Genomic DNA, 16,258 nt, shown 5'->3' with positions numbered 1-16,258 from the left:
ACACCAGGCCCGGCGTATACTGGGTGGCCAGTTGTTTTTCTAGCATGATATCCCCCCCTCCCCCATCCTTCAACAAATCTGTAGTTATCTGATCCTCTCCAGCTGATTTCCCTCTTTTTATAGTTTCTATTGCTTTCTAGACCTCGTCCTTCGTCACTGGTGGAACGTCTGACTGTTTTTCCCTACCGCCAATCTCATTACAGTCCTGACTACTTTGGCTACTGTAGAGATCAGTATAGAACTCCTCGGCTACTTTGACTATCTTGTCCATATTCGTGATGACGTTTCCCACCTTTTCCCTTAGCGCATACATCTGGTTTTCGCATATGCCCAATTTCTTCTCACCGCTTTAAGGCTTCCCCCCTTTTTTACAGCGTGCTCAATTTTCTCCTTATATCGGCCACCTTGCACTTATTGATTCACTTTGATATCTCGGCCAATTCTATCTGGTCTGTTGGATTGGAAGCTTTCATACTCTGGCGTTTCTTAATCAAATCTTTCGTCTCCTTAGACGGCTTACCGGTATCCTCTTTAACTATCCTACCGCCTACTTCTGCAGCGCACTTAGTAATGATATCTCTGAAATTATTGTTCATTGCTTCTAGGGTAATGTCGCCATCCTCGGTTAGAGCTGAATATCTATTCTGTAGCGAGATCCTTAACTCTTCTGCCCTTCCGCTCACCGCTAATTCGTCGATGGATTTCTTCCTTACTAATCTGTGGCGTTCCTTTTTCAGATTTAGGCTAATTCGGGACTTCACCATCTTGTGTGCCCTGCATCGCACTTTCCCGATTACCTCTACATCTTGCATAATGGCGGGGGTTGAGCACAGTATGAAGTCAATTTCATTTTTAGTCTCCCCGCTGGACTTCTCAATGTCCATTTCCGGTTCTTCCGTTTGCTGAAGAAGGTATTCATGATTCTTAAGTTATTACGGTCTGCAAACTCAACTAGTAACTCCCCCTTGCTATTCCTAGCACCAATGTCATAGTCACCTACTGCCTGGTCCCCTGCCTGCTTTTTCCCTACCTTAGCATTGAAGTCGCCCATTAGTACAGTATACTGCGTCTTCACTTTTCGCATCGGCGATTCTACATCTTCGTAGAAGCTTTCAACTGCCTGCTGGTCATCATAACTACAAACTTCAGTTTATACCGCTTATTAGGCCTAATTACGATGCCTGCCACCCTCTCAATAATACTATAGGGACTGGACAGCTGAACGAGTGGCGCCACCTCTCGGCGCATCGCTAAATCGCTGGCATGCGCTGGCCCCAGCCGGCGCATTGCCAGCGCATGGGAGCGTGCTGTTTGTCGTTCGTTTGTGTGGAAATTGTAAATCCTGTGAGCCTTCTGTGAACTTTCTTTCATTTGTACATGCCATGATCTTCTTCTTTCATGTGTACATACCATCATCATCGTCCCGCGGCGCCGGCTCCGGCGCGCGCTTGGGTTCGTGATCGGATTAAAACGCTAGACAACGCTTCGCTGTCCTTGCCGTCACGACCTCGCCGTCTCGACCTAGCCTTCTTTTACAAGTGGTGGAGGTGAAATTTGATCCCCTTGCTGCCTTGGGCCCTGCCTCTCGCTGGAGCTACGTTACGGTCGCCGTTTGGCAACTGCCACCATCGCTATGTCTACCGACAGTACCCACGAACCGGCCGGACCCTCTACCTCGGCTGCACCACCCCCTCCGACTGTGCCCACACGACAGCGCGACCCGCCGCTGTTCGCTGGTCGTCGCGATGAAGACGTCGATGACTGGCTTGACACCTATGAACGCTGCAGTGCCTACAGCCGGTGGGACGATGCTCTGAAATTTCTCAACGTGTCCTTCTACCTTATTGAGGTCGCCAGGAATTGGTTCATCAACCGCGAGCCCCACACAGCTAACTGGCCCACCTTCAAACAGCAGTTCCGACAGTACTTCGCCGACCCGGCAGTTTGGACTGAGATCGCGAAGACCAAGCTCGCGTCCCGCCTTAAAGGTCCTGATGAGTCATATGCGTCTTACATAGAGACCATACTTGCACTCTGCCGGCGTATTAGTCCCACCATGGCGGAACCTGAACGAGTACATCACGTCTCGAAAGGAATCAATTCTATGACTTATAACACCTTAGTTGCTCGGAATCCTTCAACTATTGATGCCATTATTACGACCTGCCAACGCATCGACCAGCTGCAGTCCTCCCGATTGCAGCTCGCCAACGCTACTGGCCCGACCTATGCTGATCTCGATCTGCGGGCACTTATTCGAGCCATCATCCGCGAGGAGCTCCACGCCCTCAAGCCTGTCTGTCGACACGGGTGCAATCATTCTTCCGTAACTTCTAATGACTCCGGTCTCCGCAGCATCATCAAAGAAGAGCTGGCAACAATCACCCAATCTATGGCATCTGACCCTCCTGCACCTCGCCCAGTACTGACTTACGCGCACGTCGCAGCATCCTCCCATCCTTTGGTTCCCCCGCCCCGACCGGAACCAACCTACAATCACGTCAATGCAATAGCGACGGCTCAACCTGCACCCCCCTATTACGCACCTTGGCGCCCCTCCCGACCAGTTTGCTATTACTGTGGCATTAGAAGACATATATCCCGCTTCTGTCGTCGCCGCCTCCAGAACGAGCGCCGTGGTTACGACACCTTCGAAAGTGACATGCCTTCAACGTCATATTATCAACGCCGGTTTATTCCAAGCCCACCTCGAAGATCATCCCCACCTCCAGAATCCTCGTCTGAGCCTCGTGGAACCCATGCATCCCGACGCCGGTCCCTAGCCCCATACCACCGCTCAGTTTCCCCTCTCCTACCCGCAACAACTCTCCCTGTCCATCATCCGAAAAACTAAGCGTTGCAGTTTCCAGAGATCAAACTGCACTCGGCGAACTTACTAAAAGTCCTCCTGATCGCCCGTGTAATGTAATTTCTATTTTCGTTGAAGGATTATCGGTCGAAGCATTGATTGATATAGGGGCTGCAATTTCTGTCATTCACGCTGATTTGTGCTACCGTTTGCGAAAAGTGACGACACCATATGATGGGCCTGAACTCCGTGGAGCCAATGACGTTCCTTTGCACCCTTTAGCGAAGTGCACCGTACGAGTTGTTATTGACGACGTCCGCCATCATGTGCAGTTTGCTGTGCTCTCACCATGTGCGCATCCGATGATTTTTGGATTTGATTTTTTGTCAACCGCTTCGGCGTTAATTTCTTGTGGCGACCGTGTTATCCATATGACAGACAGCAATTTTTCATCTGAAGTTTCTGAACGAAATCCTCCCCTCGTTGCCGCCGCTGATACTGTTTTGCCTCCTCAGTACGAAGAACTGTTTATCGTTGTTTCTGACCACATCAATGACGGGGACGTACTCATCGCACCATCTTATCGTCATCTTGCACGCGGTATCGCCTTCCCGTCTAGTCTTGTGAGGTTCTGCAACGGCTCAGCGACAGTAGCGGCCACTAACACTTCAAGTGAATCCCTCGTGCTCCCAAAAGGAACTTCTCTCCCCTGCATGGTGGATGTTCAACCTTTGTCCTTGATGGTGCTCACCGCCCCTCTGCCTCAGCACCGTGTTTCGCCAGACGTTTCTATTTCTGTTCTCACAAAGACTATTAATCCTAACCTCACGCCGAACCAACGCCATGAACTGCTGACATTGCTTCGACACTACCAAGCCATTTTTGATGCCACTTCCCCACCACTGGGACGGACTAATGTTGCGCACCATCGCATCATTACTGAAGGTAACTCCATCGTTCGCCGACGGCCTTATCGGGTTTCCCTCTCTGAACGAAAAGTAATTGAAGAAAATGTAAATGACATCCTCCATCGCAATATTATTCGTCCCTCGACAAGCCCATGGTCCTCCCCAGTAGTGTTAGTTAAAAAAAAGGACGGCTCGGTACGCTTTTGTGTTGCTTACCGCGCACTCAACAAAATTACACGCAAAGATGTATACCCAATGCCAAGAATTGATGACGCCGTTGATTCCCTCAAAGGCGCTGAATATTTCTCGACTTTGGACCTCCGCTCAGGTTATTGGCAAATACCTATGCACGAGGACGATAAAGAAAAAAATCGCTTTCGCAACTCCCGACGGCATTTACGAAATTAATGTTATGCCTTTCGGACTTTGTAACGCACCAGCGACATTTGAAAGAATGGTCGATACTGTACTGCTTGGACTAAAATGGAGAACCTGTTTATGTTACTTGGATGACATTGTCATCTTTTCGTCCACTTTTAACGACCATCTCACGCGCCCGAATGAGGTCCTCACGTGTCTCATTCAGCCTTGACGGCATTCGTCCAGACCCTGAAAAAATCATCGCGGTCTTGAACTTTGCTCGTCCACAACGGACTACAGAATTGCGCAGTTTTCTCGGCCTGGCGTCTTATTTCCGTTGTTTTATAAGGCATTTTGCAAGTATTGCAAAACTACTTAAAGCACGCAGCCCTTTCGTGTGGACTGAACAGTGCGAAGCTGCTTTTAATAACCTGAAGCACGCCCTCACATCAGACTCTGTTCTTGCAATGGACACTTGCAGTGACAGTGCTCCAACCATCCTGCACACTGATGCCAGTGGTCTCGGTCTTGGCGCTGTACTTCTGCAGCGCGATGCAACTTAGCGTGAGAAAGTGATTGCCTTCGCCAGTCGGACTATAACTCCAGCTGAGAAAAACTACACCATTACCGAACAGGAGTGCCTTGCCGTCGTCTGGGCTGTCCAAAAGTTTCGCCTTTACCTATGGTCGACACTTCACAGTTGTGACCGGTCACCATGCTCTTTGCTGGTTGTCTTTGCTCAAAAATTTGACAGGCCGACTTGGCCGTTGGATTCTACGCCTGCAAGAATACCATTTCGACGTCATTTATAAATCGGGTCGCCAACACCAAGACGCCGACGCTCTTTCTCGCTGTCCACTTTCGGAATCGGCTTGCTGTTTTTCTTCCCAATGCATTTCCACCTATGACCACAGCCGACCGTCTCTTTCCCCGGCGTATATCACAACAGTTTCATTTGACGACTCTGAGAACAAACACGCTCTCCGTTCACAGCAATTAGCCGATGCCTACTGCCGTCCCATCATCGACCGCCTTATTGGCGCTTCGGACCCACCCAATGCTCGGCTTCGCCGACAGCTTCGCAATTTCAATCTCGAAGATGGCATCCTACTCCGCTTCGTGTATTGCCCTGATGGAACTCGTTGGCTCCCAGTCGTGCCGCGTGCGCTTCGCCCACGTATACTGGCGGCTTTCCACGATGACGCTACTGCAGGTCACCTTGGTGTTGACAAAACCTACGACCGCGTGAAAAAACGATTCTTTTGGCCTGGCCTACTTTCCAGCGTTGCCAAATACGTCGCATCCTACCCTCTGTGCCAACGTCGCAAACGGCCGACTTCTTCGCCCGCTGGCCTTCTACAACCTGTTCCCTGTCCCGCCACGCCATTCGACGTAGTCGGCATTGACATATATGGTCCCCTACCTCTCTACGATAGGGGTAACAAAACTTGAAGTTGGGCTAGATGGTGCATTGTAATTTGACTGAAGATGAAGCGCACGGGAAGACGCACACAAGAGAAGATATAGGGGTAACCATTGGATTATAACAGCTGTCGACCACCTTACACGCTACGCTGAGACAGCACCTGTACCGACCGGTTCCGCTCAAGAAGTAGCAAATTTCTTTTTGCGATCAATTGTATTGCGTCATGGCGCTCCTTGGGTGCTCCTGAGTGACCGCGGGACGGCCTTCTTATCGACAGTCGTTGCCGAAGTTCTTTACGCGTCATCCACCCTTCATAAGACAACCTCAAGCTACCATCCCCAGACTAACGGGCTGACTGAGCGATTTCACCGCACCTTATCGGATATGATCTCCATGTACATCACATCGGATCATCGAAATTGGGACACTATTCTACCATTCGTCACTTTCGCCTATAACACAGCAGTACAGCGGACTACCGGTTATTCTCCATTTTTCCTCGTTTATGGCCGTCCTCCCACTACAATTCTCGACGCTTCCTTCTCTACGCCCGATTACTCCTCCAGATAAGAACTGGGTAGGACATCAGTACCTACCCAGTTCTTATCTCATGTGGCCAGATGCCGTCATCTTGTCCGCCTCAATACAGCAGCGTGCCAGGAAGACCGCAAGAGTCGCTACGATTCTACGCACCGCGTGGTTTCTTATCGTCCCGGTGACGAAGTACTGCTTTATACACCACTGCGCACCGCTGGCCTTAGTGACAAATTTCACTACCGCTACCTTGGTCCCTACGAGATCAGCCAAACTTCTCCAGTTAACTACAAAGTCACGCCTGTTGATCCCCCAGCCGATCGACGCCACCGTGGAACAGAAATTGCTCATGTTTCTCGCTTGAAACCGTTTGTGCGCCGCGGTACATCGGTTAGTTATAGGAGCGGCCAGGCTGGCCGCTTCCGACCCCCGGGCAGATTGTGTGAGCCTTCTGTGAACCTTCTTTTATTTGTACATGCTATGATCTTCTTCTTTCATGTGTACATACCATCATCATCGTCCCGCGGCGCCGGCTCCGGCGCGCGCCTGGGTTCGTGATCGGATTAAAACGCTAGACAAGGCTTCGCTGTCCTTGCCGTCACGACCTCACCGTCTCGACCTAGCCTTCTTTTACAATCCTAAGGTTTAGATGATGTTGTGAGTGAATATATCCTCAAGAGAGCAGAAAGTTGGGCTAGTTGTGTGAATATGTTCAGTGAAACGAAGTCTGGCCAAACAAGGTTGGCGAGACGTGGTGCGCTTTTGGCTGCACTGGCAGCTACGCAAACTCGTCGGGCGCTTTTAAGTCGATTCATTTCAACGGGTTTTCACTCAAGCAGTAGCGGGTGACCTAAGCATGATTCTTTGAAAGGTAGAGGCACGAATCTAGGTATTTGGTTACTGCGTCACGGAAAGTGCCGAATTTTTAAAATTCCGCTTGCTACCGTATGCTTTGTGCCTTCTGTTCCCCAGGAGTGACGGCGCGAGATGCTCGGAGTTGAAGCCGCACTCTTTCATCTGTAGTCACTTTATTGACAATTGAAAATCGAAGGAACCCAACAGCGTAAGTTACAACGCTAGCATTTCCCCGCCTGTGTACAAGAAAACCCCAGCACGGAAAAAGAAAATGCAGCTCCAGCATATGTCGTTCATGCGGCGTTACGATCTTCAGTGACGGGCAGATACAATGTTTGTCTCTGCCCAGGCTGAAAAAGCAAAAGTGGAACAAGAATCTTAGAAGACGAATCGCGAGGCATAACAAGGAAATTGAACAAAACTGGTTCAGCAGATGCGACGAAATGGAGGAGGCATGGATCTCTCCAAGACGTGGGGTAATCTCCGGCTTCTGCTGGACCCAACAAATTCAGACATGGGGATGAGATCTCGTTTTGACGTCAGTGGCTACTGGTTGCCAAACCAGAAGGCTGATTACGAAATTAATAGTAATATTCATTTTAAAACTATCTACTACACCGAATGAGTTCAAATTTCGAGAATTTATAGTTTAACGTGTGTGAAGTCAAACGAAATAATCAGTATGCTCAAATGTTAGCTGTCATGACCCCTTTAATTGCGCTAAACGAGAAGCCTACAGTGCCTCCTTCGTCTCCCAAGAATTAAAGTTTGCATTTCTTCCTGAGTACAATGTCTAACATTGTAATAATACAATGCTAATAGTACAAAGAGTCTTGCGATGCGAGTGCCTCATTGCGGAAATGCGCGTCATCGTAGCAAACACCTTGTTTTTGGCGCTTCTCACGAAGTGGCGCTAGCAGCCTGGGCTTATTAAAGCCCCGCAATAAACTTTATTTATTGAGGCTTATTGGGCTTATAGAAAACAATATTGGATGACCGTGCCAAAGCGAATAAGAAGGCAAGGGATATATAGGAAGCTATAGGTCTGGAGTCCCATAGAGTTAACACATCGTATTCTTGTTGCGCCCTTACCTCTAACATGCAGTAATTGAAGGTCGAGAAGCTTGATTTGACAAAAAGTGACATTTTACTCTGATAAACAGGCAACGTATGGACTTAAAAAAAGTACGTACTGGCCTTTTCTACAGATTGTAGATAGTATCCATCGCTCCCTTTCGGTTTCCGTGGTTTCTGTTCTGCCTTGCAAGTACCTCGTAGGGAAGTGAACTAATGAAGAGATGGTACTTCTCAAGTCCTCAAAATTCACTTTCTTGTATCAGCTTTTGCTCAGCGTAATGTTACCGCTCTCATGCGGCTTTCAGTAGCCTTTGTTGAGGTTATGTGTCATTGATAGTGCAAAAGCACAGATATTTGTGGTATATTTACACTGTTTTTTAACAGATACATGGCTACCTAACCCTTACATGCAGTTTTTCAATATTGGGACCATTTCGCATAAGGAGGAAGGGAAATAATGGGCCTGCAGTGCACGCTCGAACTCAGAGAGAGAGAGAGAGGGAGAGAGAAAGAGAGAGAAACAACTTTATTTGCTCGAGCTAAATACGACGTCTGCTTAGACACCGTCGATGGGAGTGGTTCATCAGCCCTTTGGGTTCCTGAGTGAAACACCGCGATGGCCTTAAACGCCAAATAAGGCCGGCAACACCGTGGCCTCCACACAAGTGAGGACGCTCCTTCCAATCCCAATTCGACATTCCCAGAGCTGTCTCTGAAGACCTCCACACCAAAAAATTACATCAGTTAAACACCGCTGACTTCAAGTTGGAGCCTCCTGAGGGAGAAGTTGATTTATCGATTGTTTGGTTCGACGCATAATAGGGGTTAGGAATGGCTACAGTATAGTGTGATCCACTAGAGAAGTTGCGCATGCGAAGCTCCACATACATTCAACATCTCTTTTTTGCAATGTAGGACTGAAGCCAGCGCCGAATATTAAGGCCGTTGCTGTGGGGCTACGCTTTGCTGAAGCACTTCGCACTGCCCACAATAGGTGCCACAAATTAGAGGCTCCGACAAAGCCCACAAGCATAGCTCGAGATCGGCGGTCGTGACCTGCGGGCCGGTAGGGGGATTACGTCGCCGGCGCTATTTCCGCGATACGACTGGGCCACCTGTCATTGCGTAGCCGGGTATTGATTTTCTGAGCCTACACACAAACCAACATCGTTAAACTTGAAAGCGTACAACGTAAATCAGTAAGATTCATTTATAACGCATGTAACTGGCGCACATCTCCAACCCAACTCTTACTAGATGCCAACCTGGAAAGCTTAGCATCAAGACGTTACCGGGAAAGAATAAAGCTTTTTTACTTGCTTTATCATGACGAATTAGGAATTGATAAAGCGCTTTATATTGAAACCGCTAACCCACGCACAACACGTTCCTATCACCCTAAAAAAAGTTAAAGAATACTCCTCTAAAACCAACGTTTTTAAAGAATCATTCTTTCCTAGAACGACTCGCCAGTGGAATACCTTACCTGCTGATGTTGTCCAATGCACAAGTGTATCTTCATTCTGTCACGCGCTGTCCTCAATATATTGACACATTTGTTGTAATGTTTTCACATCGTGGCGTCGCTTGCTGGTCTAACGTTGACTTGTATTTATGATGAGTAGTTACGGCTCCGAGTATTGACGCTATGTATGCATTGTGTAAATTGTATGTTTTGCAAAGCATTGTATGCCTGATCCTGCCTAAAGCCTGACACTCAGGATGGCAGTATGTTCTTAAATAAAAAATAAATGAACTTGAGCTCCTTGACAGCTGCAGCCAAAGGGATGATAGAATGCAAGAAGCCGTTTCGGCGCGCTTCCATCCAAGTTCAAATCTGCATTCAGGCCCCTGCTTGCGCATTGTTTTGTAGCCATAAGGATAGACATACGTTGTAAACAGCAGGATAATTGGCTTTCGAGCTGGATGCCAATTCTGGCTCGAAAGGCTGCCATGAATATGAAATGTTTTGCAGAATGTTGATTGTAAATCCGTATAGGTATGCATTTAACAATACTGAAGTAAATAGAATGAAATTTGAGACAGTTCTAAATTTCCATTGCGCTTTTCGGCCAGCCCGGCTCTGCGAGCAGCAGACGCAGCCCAAGTGCGGAGTGGCTGTCAGCTTTTTTTTTCTTTCATTTTTTTTTTTTTGCTTTGACAAAGATGTAGCAGAATCAGCAAATAAAACAAGGAGGTATAAGACGCCCGCTTTCAGATAACAATAAAACTTTTTCAATGCAGTCAATTTGTAAAAAAAAGGTTCAGCCATTCGGTCTGACAAGGCTTGGATAACGTCCTCTATCTTGCACGTGAGGACAAATCGTACAGCGAATAAATAAAACAGTGCGTCGGCCGGGAATCGAACCCGGGCCACCCGCGTGGCAGGCGAGTATTCTACCACTGAACCACCGACGCAGATGTTTCGAGCACCTACCGCTACTGATAGCGTAACGTGTTACGCAAGTATGAATGTAGGTCATTGCGTTGGCCAGCGTCTCAAACGCGTTTTCTTGATGATAGAGGCGGTCACAAAGGGATATATTCTTGCTCGAAAGGATGCTGGGCTATTTATTTCTCCTTACGAATGTTTTTAAAACTGATTTAGACGTCGGTAATTGCGCTAGAGCTAACCACTGGAAAATTACCCACTGAGCACAGAATATCTTGTAGCTGTCTTGATATGTCTATATTGGTCACATATATCTTGAGCTATCAAAGACATCTACAAGATGTCGCTTGGTGCTAGTCTAGAAGACATCATCGGCAAGATGTCTGGAATCTGTCTTGTGAAGGATTTTTATGTCTTCAGCTATGCAAGACAATTATTAGCCGGCTTACGCAAGATGTCTTCTAGAGTTCTGCTTCAGAAGTCTACCATACTTCCTCACAAGACGTTTCATGGTCACATATGCGCCTGTAGTGCAATATGCACACAATTTTACTGGACAACACTGTTCTGCATACTCTAAGTATATATTGTCGAAGGTTTGTTCTAGCAATTTTTCAGCTTGCAAACCACTGTACCAAAGTGCCTGCGCTTTTGAATTAAGCATGCAATCTGGGCTGTTTCCAGCATGCAGGACCAATATGGCACCAAGAAATGCTGTTTAGGCGATGAGTATCTGAACATAATGTACAAAAGTCGCTGACACCTTCATTTTTGCATCATTTAATTGGTGCAGCCCATAGCCACATCTGTGTTCGACCTCGCTGGGCGCAGTCCAGCCCGCCGGAAGACTCCAAACTCTGAGTGTTCACTACGACACATTAAGCTAGCTATGTATCCGTGTGGGATAAAAGCCAGTAGTTCGCACAGAGGAACGATTTGCTGCGCCGATGTTAATACGGAACGCCAGCTATGCACGACCCGCCATTCCCAAACTTCGCGCGTCGTGGCCTTTTTGCACCCCTCCTCTTTACAGCGAGATAGAAAATAGTTCACCAAAATAATTACGCAAGACGCAGGATGTGTTTACCGTTTTGAAACAAATACGACATAAGCAACAGTTACATTTCTTGTATAGCTTGTTTTATGAAATATATTTCAGATTTTTATTGTTTTTAAAGTTATTGTATCAATGCGCTGCTCGGCCGCCGGGCCCCGGCCATTTCGTCGTGTCTAGTCGTGTCTGCACGTTAGGCCGTTGGTTTGTGACTGCGTTCAAAATGTATCCCGCACAGCGGCTGCTACTTCTGGCTGCAAGGCAAGCTTCGCTGGGTGAGTAAGAAATTGGTTCTTCTAAATGTGTCACTTAATGGAGCAGTAAAGTGAGTGTTTTCTTTTTCCGATAAATATGCTGCAAGGACCGTTGTGTGCATCCGCCGGCGCAGGCTGTATGGGCAAGCAAGATAGCGCGCGCGGACCGTTTAGTCATTACGAAAGGCGGTGTTTTATGGCGCATCTATAGTTGTGTGCATGCAGGAAGGTTTTGCGCTTGTAATTCCACTCGCCGCGTTTCTTGAACTGCCATTGGCGGCGGAACCTCGCGATGTAATTCTTCAAAATGAGCTTGGCGATCCGACGTCTTTCGTTGATTGCCGCTGGTTCTAACACTTTCCCAGGAAACACAACTGAGCACGAAAGTCTGCATGCTTAGTGTGGCCTTCACTCTGCAGCAAGATACAGAAAATACGCACCGTCGAGTGGAAGCCGTGCATTGCTTATGGCAGCCTGCAGAGCTCTATACGCGCTAAGTTATGCCGCGGTTGCGAAAAAGAAAAAGAATGATCTCAGTAAGCCGCCTTAGAGGGGAGAGTAAGGTGCATTCTGGCCACAGCGACTCTCCCAACTGCTAGCAAAATACTCTCGGCCTGTTCACAGGCACAAGTTGAAACACATGGCGAGATAGGAACGGCGTACAAACATTCTGCAGTGATTTAATTTTAATAGTTCATAAAATGTTTACAGTCAGGCATTACATTGCCACAACAATACTATAGTCCGTATATATTCAGTGATTAAGTGATTTTACATTTTCATATAGTCAGAAAGCACAATTTAGTTCTTTTTAAGTTCCTGAACTGCATGCTGTGTGATGTGCTGGTGCTCTATTTGCTTTGGTCCTCAGGTTTTTTTTTGTTTTTTTTTTTATTGGCGGAAATGTTTTAAGAAATTAAGCTTCAGTTCAATTGGTACAGAAGGAAGTCGAAAGCAAATCTTTCGGAGGGACCTCGTATAACGAAAAGCTTATTATTAATACACGAAAACATATCAATTTCATTTGTTTTCTTGCTTCAGTGCCAGTAGACTCTTCCTGTCCAGAACTGGGAAAAGAAAAGAGAGTACTGAATCTTAACTTACTTTTAAGGCGTATAGAATGTAGCCATGTTATAATATGGGTTCAGTGTATGCCTTTTGGCTGTCCTCAACAACAAAGCTGTGACTCCACACAAACCTCTTGATAGCATATGGACTCCTCCCGAAGTGAAGGTGTTTGGCATCAAAGGTGAAATGCCTTCATTTAATTTAATGCATTTTTTCACATTGTGCTGTTGTGTCTGTGTTTGGTGCTCTTGTTTTTTTGTGTCTGCGCGAATTTTCATGTAAGCAAAACACTTACCAAACAGCTCAAGCAAGTGAGCTATGCATTCTTTTTTTTTTTTTTGCTCTGGGTGTATGCTCACTGTTTAAAATATTGCTTTCATTTGTGCTAGGAAAAACTGGTGATGCATATATACATAGGTACTTACATATATACATGCATAGATACATACATAGGTAATGCATCCATACATAGATACATGATACATAGATTTATTTCTTCTCTACATATGTCGAATGAAACACTTGGCAAACTCAGAGGCAGAAACCTTACCCAGCATAGAAAGTGACTCTCGATAAAAAAAAAAGGAATGTATAAATCAGGAAAATGGTGTTTCTCTTCAGGTGTGTCTGTTGGTGAAGACAAGGAAATGTTTTAGCTCTCGAGGTCATCAAGGAGTTATTAATATACATATATTATATTCAGCATTATTTTGTGCTGCTAGTGCGTGTCTTGGTTAAACATATTTCTATTGTGTACTCAGCACTCTCAACCTTATGTGACATATTTTGAGGTTAAATTCTTATCCCATAGTGGAATTTGTGCCAGTGTTTTGTAGTCAGTGATTTGCTTTATTAAACTTCACAAGAAATCGTTAAAGCATTGGAACACCTTGCAGGTTGCCACCACCTCCACGGCTGCCTAGCAACTATCCTTTCATGTCTGTGCTGCAAACACAACTTAGTGATGAGGGCCATGGGACTGACATCTCACTGGGCAGTCGCGGGCTACTGACTGAATACACAGGTATGGTTTGACTGCCAAAAACGTAGAGTTGCCAACAGTGGGACTTTTTCCTTCTGTTTGGGAGCTCATATATCTAAATCGTGCTTTTGATTTTAATCCTGGCAGGTGTGACATGGAAAGCCTTCGACACCAATGAAACTTAGTTTTGCCGACGTCACAAAGGAGTGGTTGGTGTTTGCCTTGTGACAAAGACCAAGTCCACATCTAAAGGCGCTGCACAGCCACCATGAACAGTGCCACAATAGCAAGCAGCTGGGATCAAGGCACCTTCTGTGCTAAGTTACAACTCAAGTTTGAAGCTTTGTAATTTTGCAAAGGTGTGCCTCCAACAATTGACAGAGAGGAGCCTCTCAATCAATTGAGCCACAAAGGAATTCCCCCTTTCATGGCAGTAGGTGACAAAAAAGAGGCAGTGCAGCTGGTGTTCAGTACCGATAAAGAAAAAGCTGCCCAGCCTAGTTAGCTGTGGACAAGGGCTGGAGTGGTACCAGTGTTAAGAACGATCTGATTGGCAGAAAAGCCTCCTTTGAGGGATATTCGCCCCTTCATTCTTAATTTGTAACTGACTGCAGTGGATCTGAAAGCCCCAGAAGTGTTCTTTTCTTTATTTTTTTTCAATTTTCTCTGCCCTTTAGGGGTTGTGCAGAATAACAGATGCACAACCCATGCCAGCTCCCTCATTTTACAATGCTTTCATGCCAGAATGTTGGCAGTGGTATTTAGACCTTGTTTGGTTTTTTTTCAATGCCTTTTCTTCATGCATAATAACAGGCTATTTAGCATAACACAGTCGCACACAAGACAGAGAACACCACCACCACTTACAACTGTCCAGCGGAAAGCAGCCGATATACATAGCCTACTCAGGTGATGCACACGGGTACAAGGCAACATGGAAACAGCACCAATTTTGTCAAACTATGCGTGAGAAATTTTTCTTCAGTCTGATAAGAAAAACCAATCTGCTGCTGACACAGCTGTAACCTGCTTTTTTATATGAAGGGCTTCTAGTGTTTCATGAGCCGTTACCCACAGTTTTCACAATTGGTGCAAACCCTACGGTGCAAGACAAGTCGCTCACCTTCATTGTTAATGTCTTTTGTATGCTCCCTAAGTTGGCCATTCACGCAGAATCCTGCCTGTGCAAAATAAGATTTTTCTACATGGCAGTAGAATTTTATAGACGGTGGTGCACTTTACGAAATGCTGGCCATGTCTCTTCTGACAGCTGACCTGTTTGCTTTCGTAGCTTATGTGATGGCTCAGCTGAGCAAGCTTTCAGGGAGCAGAGGATACCATCTATACATTAAACAGGTTCGAGCTGTGTCAGCGACACTTCAGTTTTTCTTTGAGGCTGAACAGATATTTCTCATACCTGCTTTGATAAGATTGGGGCTGTTTTCCTGTTGCCTTGTACATGTGCACATCAGCAGTGAAAGCTATGCATCGACTGCTTGCCCCTAAATAAACAGTTGTAGTAAGTACACGTGGTGTCTTCTTTCTTGTGTGTGTCTGTGTTATGCTAAATAACTTTTTTGTTTCTGAAAACCAACTATCTCAGCAGTTAACTTCCTTCTTTTTATACCAGCAGAATGTGAAGAGCAGCACCGTGTGCAACACTGAATTTTATTTTATTATTTTTTTTTTGCTGTGCCTTCTGTACTCCTCGAAAGCTGTTTGCTGCACTCCAAAAGGTAAGGGCAGTTTGTGCCATCATGGCTCGTTCATGCTGCCCTTATCTTTTGTAGTGCTGCAAACAGCTTTTGAGATAGAATATGGTGGTTGGTATGTACAATAACAGGGACGCAAACCTTTTGCTCCTTCCTTTTTTTTCCTTATGGTGCCTTCTTGTTTTTCTTGTAGAGTGACGTAAGACCCTTACCTGCTACCTTTTCCTTAGTGCTTTTTAGTTATGATAGTAGAACGTAATTATGACAGGCATGCAACCATTGCATTTTTTTTCAGTGCATTCTAGTCATGCTAACAGGAACAGCAGCAGTGAAGCAGTCTTGGCTTCTTTTTTTGCAGTGTAGATTTTTTAATGGATTTGATGTCGTGCCTAATGCTCAAGTGTTTATACAGTTTCTACAAGACGTATGTATGACCAGCATTCAGTTGGTGACATGCATGCACATATAGTATTATGAAATGCAACACTGGTGATGATGGTCCTTTGTGAAAGCACCTTTTTCTGTATACTGAAGCTTTTTCATTCGAATTTGTTGCTTTGTTTTATTTTGTACAAACATTATGCAGATAGTTCGTTTAACCACTCAACCAGTTTTGTACACTTTTGCATACCTATCCCTATTTATTTCTAGTCATTTCCTGTTCTTGTTTGGAGTAGGGATGTTTTTATTGTTTTTGTAAAGAGATCATTTTAAGCTTGGACAGAACTGCATTATTATTTTGTCATTTTCATACCACTTGTAGTGTCTAGTTTCTGTGCTTTTAACTTCGTTGTGAATTGTTGAAAAGAATCAAATATATGATTTAC

The 16,258-nt window shown here is 45.8% G+C and overlaps 1 long non-coding RNA gene and 1 other non-coding gene across 2 annotated transcripts; one reads left to right on the top strand and one right to left on the bottom strand.

Moving 5' to 3' along the window:
- Positions 1–10,316: 10,316 nt before the first annotated feature.
- Positions 10,317–10,387, bottom strand: TRNAG-GCC (transfer RNA glycine (anticodon GCC)). Its single transcript has one exon. It is a non-coding gene; the product is annotated as a tRNA-Gly (tRNA).
- Positions 10,388–10,437: 50 nt separating this feature from the next.
- LOC146193415 (uncharacterized) lies at positions 10,438–15,454 on the top strand. Its single transcript, XR_014706521.1, has 4 exons — positions 10,438–10,443; positions 11,596–11,690; positions 13,634–13,761; positions 13,867–15,454. It is a non-coding gene; the product is annotated as an uncharacterized LOC146193415 (long non-coding RNA).
- The last annotated feature ends 804 nt before the right edge of the window (positions 15,455–16,258 follow it).

The sequence above is a fragment of the Amblyomma maculatum genome, chromosome 4, assembly GCF_055883805.1.
Source record: "Amblyomma maculatum isolate TAMU_Amacu chromosome 4, ASM5588380v1, whole genome shotgun sequence".
Classification (NCBI taxonomy): Eukaryota; Metazoa; Arthropoda; class Arachnida; order Ixodida; family Ixodidae; genus Amblyomma; species Amblyomma maculatum.
The sequence above is the reverse complement of the archived record's forward strand: the minus strand, read 5'-3'. Positions and strand labels throughout refer to the sequence as shown.